This window comes from Hyla sarda, chromosome 3, assembly GCF_029499605.1.
Source record: "Hyla sarda isolate aHylSar1 chromosome 3, aHylSar1.hap1, whole genome shotgun sequence".
NCBI lineage: Eukaryota > Metazoa > Chordata > Amphibia > Anura > Hylidae > Hyla > Hyla sarda.
The window spans coordinates 359,298,618-359,310,403 of record NC_079191.1 but is presented as its reverse complement, the minus strand read 5'-3'; the positions used below and the strand labels follow the sequence as shown (position 1 = coordinate 359,310,403).

Here is an 11,786-nt window from a genome sequence, read left to right as displayed (position 1 = left end):
AAATGTGGTATAAAAAAAAAAGTACAGATCATGGCTCAAAAAATTAGCCCCCATACCACCACTTATACGGAAAAATAAAAAAGTTAGAGGTCATCAAAATAAAGGGATTATAAACGTACTAATTTGGTTAAAAAGTTTGTGATTTTTTTTAAGCGCAACAATAATATAAAAGTATATAATAATGGGTATCATTTTAATCGTATTGACCCTCAGAATAAAGAACACATGTCATTTTTACCATAAATTGTACGGCGTGAAAACAAAACCTTCCAAAATTAGCAAAATTGCGTTTTTCGTTTTAATTTCTCCACAAAAATAGTGTTTTTTGGTTGCGCCATACATTTTATGATATAATGAGTGATGTCATTACAAAGGACAACTGGTCGCGCAAAAAACAAGCCCTCATACTAGTCTGTGGATGAAAATATAAAAGAGTTATGATTTTTAGAAGGCGAGGAGGAAAAAATGAAAACGTAAAAATTAAATTGTCTGAGTCCTTAAGGCCAAAATGGGCTGAGTCCTTAAGGGGTTAATGACCTGATGACTGCATCATGTATTATCTTTCAGTCACCTCCAGAGCTCCAGTCACTATTTGCTGTTACCACATGCCTTATCCTCCTGTCACCTCCAGAGCTGCACATACTATTCTGCTCTTGCATCACATCTTATACTCTAGTCACATTCAAAGCCATAGTCATTATTCTTCTGTTAAATCATGTCTTATCTTTCAGACACATCCAGAGCTGCAGCCCCTATTCTGCTATTACATCATAGCTTATCATCATGTCACCTCCAGAGCTTTACTTACTATTCTGCTGTTACAATATGCCTTATACTGTAGTCAGCTCCAGAGCTGCATCAGCTGTTTCAGAATGAAGGGATTGGGATTGCTGTAATTACACTCCTATTAATCTTAGGCAGGGGACAGGGGTGGCCTGGGTGGTTAGACCTGAAGTGTGGCCTAGATAAAGGGACCTGATTTGTAGGCCTGATTAGGGTCCTGGGAGCAGTAGGCTAGGCTGGTAGACCCAGTCCCTGGAAGTTGGGTACACAGGAACAAGGCTTTCTTTTCCCAACAGTAATACAAAAAGATCTGTTGACAGGCCTTTGTGAAGCTGAATGATGTCAGTAGATGGGGTAGGTGGTACTATGTAAGGTAGCACGATTCATGGTGAGGCTCCTGTGACTGTATTTATACAGCTGGTATACAGAGTACATCGACAATATTTTTATAGATTTTTCTGTATATGGCGTGACATAACACCATAGAGCCAGGCAGAAGAGTGGTCAGAACAAAAACCATAAAACCAGCTTTTACTTTGAAGCACAAAATATAAAGAAATCCATCATGTCCATGTATACAGGTAGCTTTCTACCAGCCACCCAACATTAAAGTCATCAAAATGTGTTAATCATACAATTCAAATGTCCACTTTTGAGGCTGCGGACATCAGAGCTCAAAGTCCTAACAGAGGTTTAGGTTCTTCACAGCCTCAGCCTTTCAGATCTACACCTTGTTAAAAGCCAAAAACAACTTTCATCAGCACCTGTGCTAATTTGGCCCATACTAAAAACCTGGACTGACCAGGAAGGGAACGACAGGACCCACTTCCAACCTGCCTGTCATTCCATAAAAATCCAGGGCCAAAAACGGACTTTACTAAAGGTTCTTCAGTATCTATAGTCTGTTAGGCTGGGTTCACACCACATTTTTGCAATACAGTTCCCGTATACATTTTCAATAAAAAAAAAACGTACGGAACGGTATTGCAAACCGTATACATTGACTCTACATTGAAAACCGTATGCCAAAAGATGCATCAGGTTGTGTCCGTTTTGCATCCTGTACGGTTTTGTCAGTTTTTTTTCCTGTACCCAAGACCGTAGCCTACCAAGGTTTTTGGTCCAGGTGAAAAACCGTATTGAAACGTATACTTTTTTTCTTTAAACATGGGAGTCAATGGGAACCATACAGAACCGTATGTGCATACGGTTCCATCCGGTTTTTGACTTTGCACAGTTTTTCTCTTGGAATTTCAATCAAACAAGTGAAACTATATTCAAAATGGAGTGTAAAGTTAAAAACGTATACTTTTATTTTCTTAAAAAACTGATGTAACCGGACATCATTTTTCAAACCATATACTGTTAACCGTATACGGATTAAAATTTGTACACACGTTTTTATACAGTTTAGTCAGGTTTTGAAGAATCCGTTTTTTATCAATAACCGGATACGGGAAGTGTATTGCAAAAACGTGGTGTGAACCCAGCCTAAGTGATTTCACGCTTTTCTGGATTTCTCGTATCTTACTCAGCTTTCCCTGGATGAGACATGTACTTCCTGAAACCTGGAAACTATATATGACAGGTACCCTGGGAAATACATCAATCCCTGACCACCATTCCTATCCTATTGTGTATATATCCAAACATAACGTAAAATGTAATTTTAAGCCTAAACAGCTTTATTAGTGATCTGTGATATTTTTATAATGTCTTTTCTAATAACTGCTAGGTGTGGAATGATTTTATGTACTGTTTAGAGGGTTACTCCAGATTTAAAAAAAAAATGATTTCAAATTTACTGATGCCATATAGGTAAATACAGATTTGTAAATGATTTCTATTTAAAAGACTCAAGCCAAGCCTTCTAGCACTTATTAGCTGCTGCATTACCTGAAGGTAGTTGTGTAGTCTTTCACAAAACTGACCAAATCCTCTGCTGCTCTGGACAGCTCCTGCCAAGGACATAGTTGTCAGCATAAAAAAGGACCATGTCTGACTGGAAAGACTACACAACTTCCTCTAGGCCATACAGCAGCTGATAAGTACTGTACTGGATGACTTGAGATTTTTAAATAAAAGTACATTTGCATATCTATCTACAGTTGGAGAGGCAGAACCCTGGGTCAGTTGCTTTGCCTCTCTTTGGCTACATCATACAGTTGATGACTCCCAGGGCTCACTTGCCTGCAGCGGCGCTGTGTAGCTCTACTGCGTCCAATCAGCTACACGTCATTGGCAGAGAGAAGCAGTGCGGCCCAGAGCTGAGCGGTAAGTATAAAGTAGCCTAATATATTTACACAGGTATGCAGAGAATATGCTTGTGAAGTCCTAGTGTCCATATTTAAATCATTACTGTCATTTAACCCCTTAAGGACCGGGGTTTTTTCCGTTTTTGCATTTTCGTTTTTTGCTCCTTGCCTTTAAAAAATCATAACTCTTTCAATTTTGCACCTAAAAATCCATATGATGGCTTATTTTTTGTGCCACCAATTCTACTTTGTAATGACGTCAGTCATTTTGCCCAAAAATCTACAGTGAAACGGAAAAAAAAATCATTGTGCAACAAAATTGAAAAAAAAAAAACTGTTTTGTAACTTTTGGGGGCTTCCGTTTCTACGTAGTACATTTTTCGGTAAAAATGACACCTTATCTTTATTTTGTAGGTCCATACAATTAAAATGATACCCTACTTATATAGGTTTGATTTTGTCGGACTTCTGGAAAAAATCATAACTACATGCAGGAAAATTAATACGTTTAAAATTGTCATCTTCTGACCCCTATAACTTTTTTATTTTTCCGTGTATGGGGCGGTATGAGGGCTCATTTTTTTGCGCCGTGATCTGCGTGTTTTTGCATTGATAGGACTTATTGATCGCTTTTTATTCATTTTTACATGATATAAAAAGTGACCACTATTTTGGACTTTGGATTTTTTTTGCGCGCACGCCATTGACCGAGCGGTTTAATTAATGATATATTTTTATAATTCGGACATTTCCGTACGCGGTGATACCATATATGTTTATTTTTATTTACACTGTTTTTTTTTTATGGGAAAAGGGGGGTGATTCAAAATTTTAATAGGGGAGGAGTTAAATGATCTTTATTCACTTTTTTTTTGCAGTGTTATACCTCCCATAGGGACCTATAACACTGCACACACTGATCTTTATCATTGATCAATGGTTTCTCATAGGAAACCAGTGATCAATGATTTTGCCGCATGACTGCTCATGCCTGGATCTCAGGCACTGAGCAGTCATTCGGCGATCGGACAGCGAGGAGGCAGGTAGGGGGGCCCTGCCGTTGTCCTGTAAGCTGTTCGGGATGCCGCGATTTTGCCATGGCTATCCCGAACATCCCACTGAGTTAACCGGCATGGTTTCACTTTCGCTTTTCACTCAGCTCTGAGCGCGCGGCTAAAGGGTTAATAGCGCACGGCGCCGCGATCGGAGCTGCGCGCTATTAGCGGCGGGTCCCGGCTTCACTATGACGCCGGGCCCGCCGTGATATGATGCGGGGTTACCGTGTAACCCAGCGTTATATCACGGGAGCAGGACCAAGGACGAACAAATGATTCAACTAATGCCAGAAAGATGAACAGATTTGTAAATTACTTCTAATAAAAAATCTTAATCATTCCAGTACTTATCATCTGCTGTATGATCCACAGGAAGTTCTTTTCTTTTTGAATTTCCTTTCTGTCTGATCTCTGCTGACACTTCTGTCCATGTCAGGAACTGTCCAGAGCAGGAGAGGTTTTCTATGGGGATTTGCTCCTACTATGGACAGTTCCTAAAATGGACAGAGGTGTCAGCAGAGAGCACTGTGGTCAGGCAGAAAGGAAATGTAAAAAGAAAATAACTTCCTGTGGATCATGCAGCAGCTGATAAGTACTGGAAGGATTAAGATTTTTTAATAGAAGTAATTTACAAATATGTTCAACTTTCTTGCACCAGTTGATAAAAAAAATGTTTTCCAGTGTAGTACCCCTTTAAGACAACTATTGACATGTCCAAACATGTCAAAAGTTGAGATTGCACTAGGTCTTTCTTGAGTGCAATCACCAATTACAGCCAGATGAAGTGTGCGGCACCGAGCGCCTCTTCCCGGATGTCAATCAAATCCGACCTTTGGATAGGGGATGAGCTGTCTAGGGGCGGAGTATTCCTTTAATGAGAAAAAAACAACAATTGCAAATTATACGTACTGTAACGGGAACAGTGAAATGGAAACAAAAACGTAGTGTGATCCCTAATTGGGAACTGGAGGTATTAAAATGATAAGGATGAAACTTATACTACAGAGGTCAATCACCATCTATATCGGAGGAGGAAAGCAGGTGCATTAAAAGCAAGGAAATGGGTTACCATAATTTACCATAAGGTCACATTCCTTGCAGAATGTAGAAGTTGAGGAGGTGGTGGGGGTATTGAAGGCACGGATCTTTGTTGCTTTTCAGCAGACATGCCTGTAAGCTTTGCCGTTCAGATCTTTAATAAGCATACGAATGCAGTGACTAGATGAACCTCATTAACTGAAGAGGGGAGATAAGTGTCCCTGCACAGCACAGTCCAGAATGGGTACTTGGCCCAAGCAGAACAAAAGCAAAACCTTAAGTTCAGCTGCATCTCACAGCCTCCCATAATACATCCACAGTCCGAAGATATTACAATGTCCAAACTAACAGGGCTTGCATCATTGTGACTAGTTTGCCCTAAATTCAGCCAAAAATGTGGTTGCTAAACAAAGGAGTGGAGGCAGGTAGATTTCTCTGTCAATGCTCTAATTAAAATGGAAACTCTAAACAATGTCATTATCAATATTAATTACTAAAGACTTTAAATATTTACAAATAGAATAATTTAACCCTAATTTTGCTGCTGAGCACATATATAGATGGAGGTATATCAATGCTTACAACAGAAAACAAGTGTAAAAAAAAGTTGTAAATTTTTGTTCATAGCTTTTAATTTCTGGGCAAAACACAGGAAAAGTTAGCATACAAGCGATGATATATTCCCCCCATAATATTTGAAAAGTAGTTCAATAAGGATAGACAGATATAGATAGATGATAGAAAGATAGATCAATAGATAGATGTTACAGCATAATAGAATTATTATATTCAAATATTATTGAAATACAATGGGTTAATATATGTATCATTTAATGCATTTTTCACAAAGTATATGAGTCACTTTATAATGATATACTTTATTGATATCAATTAGAATTGTCTAATTCTAAAACACAAGCACAATAAAAATGCAAAAATGTAATAAAGACCAAATTTAAAGAGTAAATCATGTTAATTTTGATAAAGTTAGTTTTATTTCATTAATTACATTTTTGTGACTACAAAACAATACACGATGAATAAATAGTCATTCGGTAACAAATGGTATAATGGTACCAAGGCCATTGCTATATAGTAGAATAGGCTTGGCTAAGAATAATGAGTAATAAAGGATGAATACAGCTGTGGGGGTTTTATACGATTTTATAGCTTGTAATGTTAGCAGTGATTACAAATAATGTAATGTATACATTAAGAAGTGCCACATTCATCTTTTAATACTGACACACATAGCAGTCACTCCTTTACATTTGTTTAGCTTATTGTTCATACATAAGTTGATTGGTATGAGTATAGGTAATATTCAGATCTAAAATAAATAAAAATTATATATATTTACACATATATGTGTTCGTGTGTGTGTTTGTGTGTGAAATGAGATGGCCAGGTGGTAAATTATTATCTACTATTCAATCAATTAACAATTTTACAAATCTAGATAATTTAGATAGTTAATAATGCCCCTATTTACTAAAGGATTACCTCTACTGGTCAGTACGCATCATGTCCAAGTACGATAGAGAGGATAAGCTTTGAAGGCTGGGGGTCAACTTTGCACAAAAGAAAAGAATATACACAAAATATATGCACAAATAAAGCATTTGTTATGTAGAACCCCGGCTAGCAACATGATTTAAGTAGCTCTTGACACATGTAGTGTTACCAGATGGCCAAGAGCAAATGTAGTCTTCACCATGGCCTAAAGTGAACACTGTGAAGAGAAAAAATAAATAAAAAGTAATTTATCCAACTAAATTTTCACAGATAATAAAAGTGCAATTTCAAAAAATACAATTTCTAGAATTTGCCCCTTTTAGAGTTCATTAGAATACTTACCTGGTGTGTGCTGGTGAGAAGACACTGGGTGGAGAGATTATAGTGCATATGACTGCACTATTTTCTACCTAAAAAAAAATAGAAAATCAGCAACTATTGTTAATGCTCCCCGATACGTTAGACCTACCCACTAGTAAAACTGTAAACCAATGCTCCTTAACCTGTGGCTCTGCAGATGGTGCATTACTACAACTCCCATCATGACAGCCAGGGTATGATGAGAGTTGTAATTTTACAGAAGCTGGAGAGCCACAGTTTGGGAACACTGCTATAAAACATTAACAGCCATTTACTTTTTAGGGAAAAAAAAAACACTTTAAAGGTCCATTTAACCTGTGGGAAAAAAAAGTGACAAAGGGTTATTTTAAGCCTTGCAACTAGATGAAACAACAACAAAAAAAAACAATTCCTGGACATGGTTGTGTACTTTAATTAGTATGAATGAGTGGGTACCTCGAATGTAATTTTATAAATGATTAGACTGTTGAGGAGATCAGAAGTAAAGAAAGTATTTAAGCCCAAAATTAAGTTATTGTAGAAGTTCTTTCTCTTCATTCTCTTTTACATTTTTAAAGATCTATTGCGGGAACAGTTATTAGATAAAATTATTCCAAAGCATTAAAAAGAGCAGTAAATTTTAAACATTCTAACAATTTTAAGTGATGTTTCATTGTTTACCCCTTCAAAAACCTTAAATCCATTTTTCCCCAGTTCATTTCCATACCTATTAGCCAGGGATACCTTGCAGGAACTAACCATCTGACATGACTAAACTAGTTAAATGAAGGCAGTAGCCATTTTTAGAAAATGTAAGGTTTCCATGACTACACAATGCATCCCTTACCATAGGCAAAAGGTTTGCTTAGTGATTACCCAAGACTTTACATCTATTCACCACACTGCTCAGGAGCATGTTTAATTGCGGCATTGCCTTTATTTTCATTTTCCAATTATAATAACATAATTAGACCAAAAGCTCCATTTGGAATTTGGAGTATCTCTCTGTAATCGCTGAACAATTACATCTAGTGCAATGACTACATTTCTGAAATTGGGTTTAATTACTTGAAAATGTATCTGCTAAGAAACTGATATTAGTGATAGCAAGTGGACAAGATAGATGAGAGATCGATTGAATTATATAGATAGATAGCAATGAGATCATAGATACAAGATAGGCAGAGAGAGAGATAGATCAAATAGATTAGATAGACAGATATGAGATGATAGAGTGATGACAATCTCTAAACACTGCTGTGGGAAATGTTGATGCTATATATTAATACATAAGCAAAATAAATGTATAGATCTGAAAAGAAAGGGAGAAAGAAAATGAAACAAAAAGAAATAAAAAAAAAAAGGGGAAAGAGAAAAGAAAGAAAAAAAAAAAAGAGAAACAGAAAGGAATTAGTAGCAGTATAATTCCAGGTATATTACATAATACAGTACTTAGTGTCTTGTATTCCAACATATATACATTATGGAATTACTTTTAAACTATAGAATGACAAAATTGAGTCTATCATATCATGCAAATGTTTAAAAGTAGACAATTTTGTGTGTAGATATTTGTAAAGAAAGAAAAGTAGCATAGACTTGGATTGGCTGCACTGTGTGATTAACTAGTTCTATCTTGCCTAGCAAATCTGTGTTTATTAAAACAGAATGGCACTAACCAAATTCTAGAATACACAATAAAAGGATTATCAAGTACTGTTCAGATTTGTAGCTGCTAACATACCAGATAGCGGGCTTGATAAAATTTCATATATTATTTTTATTCTTTTAAACTCTTAAATTCCTTTCCTCAATAAATTATTCTAATTTTGGAACCGATAACAGAAGTGTAATCACATCAGCAAACAAATACTAATAATAGTTTATAAGTCTCTTCCTCTAACAACAGTTTTTCTATATACAAACTACCAACTTTCTGCATTACACCTGAAAACTCCTTGATGCCCTGAGTATTTAGGAAAGGATGCAACTTTGTACCAGTTTCCCTAGAAGCTGCCAAAACCCTTTTCTTAAGACAATGTGCAGTTCTCAAGAAAAAGAGAAAAGAAGCAAAGTCAGTGCTTGACTTGAGCTGACGGCAGAACTGTATTCTTTTCATTATATTTTCTTATAATTTATTCATTCTCTTTGGTGGTACAGAATTTTAAAGATGTGTCCTTGGATATCAATAGCCTCCTTCATTTTTTGTTTGTTGGATTGAACTCATGCCATGAATAGTCATTAAAATAACTAGTACCTAGTATTAAAACCCAGTGACAATCCATCATGAAGAATATAGTACTAGAAAGGACCAGTTGCTTGTACTCTACCTCTTTGTTTATATGCTTTTTATAGTAATAAAACACATTCTTAACTTATTACACACAAACTTTGAGCCTCTCAGATATTATCAATTAAAAAATAAAGGACTGGTGAAAAGCTCATAAAACATGCTCTATTTATTCAGATCTATTCAATATCTTTATACATACAGGTAATTTGTGTGTAAATATACAGCACATAAAAATATAACAAAAACAATGTTAAAAAATCAAACGCTAATAAATTAATTATAGAGATACAAATATAGACACAAGATTGAATAAAAGCAAACAGAATGTAATACATTGATAAATTATAGACAAATTAATAGAAAGCATATAAAAAGATTGCTAATTACAAAAATATTTCTGAGATAATAGATTAGATAAATTGTAATGTAAATCATAATGCGCACAAACATATGATACACTAAAGCTATACTTACTGTTCTTATGGAGTCTAAACAGGATCCAGTCCATGGAAGCTCTACTAGATTGAAGCATTGTAGAGTAGAGAACACATGAACAGTTTAAGGTGCTCACTATGACAAAGAAGGTGTTCATGCAGAAATATATATATATAATATACCACGAAAGATTGTTAGCATCTAACAATGGCACTGTTTGTGAGAGATTTGCACAAGGCCCAATATAGAACATATAAAGCTTTATGATCTCCTCAAATCAAAGCGTTAAACCCTTAATGGGTCGAACCATTGAGCTGTCTCTCTGGCACTTGGTAAAGTAGCTCTCAATATGACTCAGGCCTCCTGAGCACTCTCTGACCCTCTTATACATATCTACAGAACCCCTCATGTACAAAGATACAAATAATAAGAGCAACACACGCCTATTATTTCTAGTTTTAAGTAGCTAAAGGGAGAAAAAAAAAATCTTGATTCTTACTTAGCTCATAAGGATCCATTAACCATATTTTACCATGTGCTTGTCACACAGCACCTATGCCAGTCAAATCCCCTCACCCCCAACACAGGGCTAAACACATCCCAACACACAAATGTATTCTTCTGAACTTAAAACACCCCAAAAATCCATAATACTAAGAAGTGTGCAGCCAAAAAGAAAAACCATCATACCTATTCATACGCAGCCCTACTGCCCAAAGCATGGGGTCCATTGACACTTCTTATGTCTTCTACCAAAAAATCTTTAACTCCAAAATAATTTCAAATCATATATTAATATCGTTAATAAATATTTTGAGTGTTATCTATAGCATTGTTTATTATTAGTTTAATAACCTTGAGGAGACTGCAGTTATGAATCCTGAAGGTAGTACACATCTACAAACGGCCGTGAAGTTTTTTTCCCCTTAAAGTAACCTGAATAAAAGAATTCAAAATGAGATTCAAGTACACGATCAATACAGACAATATACAAATTAAGAAACAATATCTGTATGGATCGGAGCGATATCACAGATTAAATAGCTTTCTTCTCTTCCAATGTTATTAAAAAAATCTAAATGAAAATGTAAATTTTTTTTCACACAATTCACTCAAGTATCAGAAATATCCTTTTCAAAAGGGATAAAAATGTACAAAAACATTTGCAATTGTATCTCACTTTTCAATGTATCAGCATTACCCTTTTTAAATGGAATCTATACATTTTCTTCTCATTTTATTATGAAATTAAATAATTTTTTCCAAGATTTTAAAGTCATAAATATCATGTAATTAAAACAGTATTTTAATTTATTATTCTGCTGCTGTACAATAGTTCTATTTTTATAATTAATGAATCACATTTAGGTATTATAAAGTAAAAGGATATTGCTCAGGATACTTGATAGAGACAATACTTTATAAAGGGTGCAACAAATGTCAGATACTCAATAGATGTTACAAGACAATGGCTGGAATCTTAATGAATACAAGTCATTCTCCGCTTTTCTTTGGCACTATGGATAGAACTGTACGAGTTCTGGAAATAATAAGGTGAAGATTCCACATTTAGATGACTGTGATAGTGCCGTGAGTAAACACAGTCTTATACAACTTGTTGCTGGTAATAAGTGCCAATTCTTGTTCAGGAGACATAACATTTTGGTGGCTACTGCCAGGATGAAATATGAAAACATACTTACATTTTAGGGAGTTGAATATTCTCCTTGGTGTCTCACAATACTTGAGATTGTGTACAAGGGTTCTTCATTTTTCTTTTTCTCAGCAGGTAGAGATGTCAAACTATTTTAGAATTACTAGGTGGTGTCTACTCTGATTATTCATAGTTAGGAGTTATTTACATCCCTGGCCCAGGAATGTGCTTCCAGGAATGGTTTTAGCTGGTTTACATTAGTGTCTTCATTAGGAAAGTAACTGCATCTTTAGTCAATTATCTTGGAAATGTGTGAATGAGTATTGTGTGATGGTCTCCCATTGCCCCTCCCAGGCCTCCCCCTTCCCTCCCACTTCAGTGAGTGTTGTAAACCTGGCTACAGGCTAAAATAAACCCGA

General features: G+C 35.6%; 1 long non-coding RNA gene across 2 annotated transcripts; it reads right to left on the bottom strand.

The window, feature by feature from the left end:
* Positions 1 to 5,778: 5,778 nt before the first annotated feature.
* On the bottom strand, positions 5,779 to 11,723 carry LOC130362729 (uncharacterized). Of its 2 annotated transcripts, none has more exons than XR_008891540.1 (3): positions 11,417 to 11,723; positions 6,989 to 10,649; positions 5,779 to 6,863 (listed from the first exon to the last, which is right to left on the bottom strand). It is a non-coding gene; the product is annotated as an uncharacterized LOC130362729 (long non-coding RNA). The 2 variants fall into 2 exon arrangements; XR_008891541.1 differs by having other exon boundaries at positions 5,784 to 6,863; positions 6,989 to 8,297; positions 9,753 to 11,707.
* Positions 11,724 to 11,786: the final 63 nt, after the last annotated feature.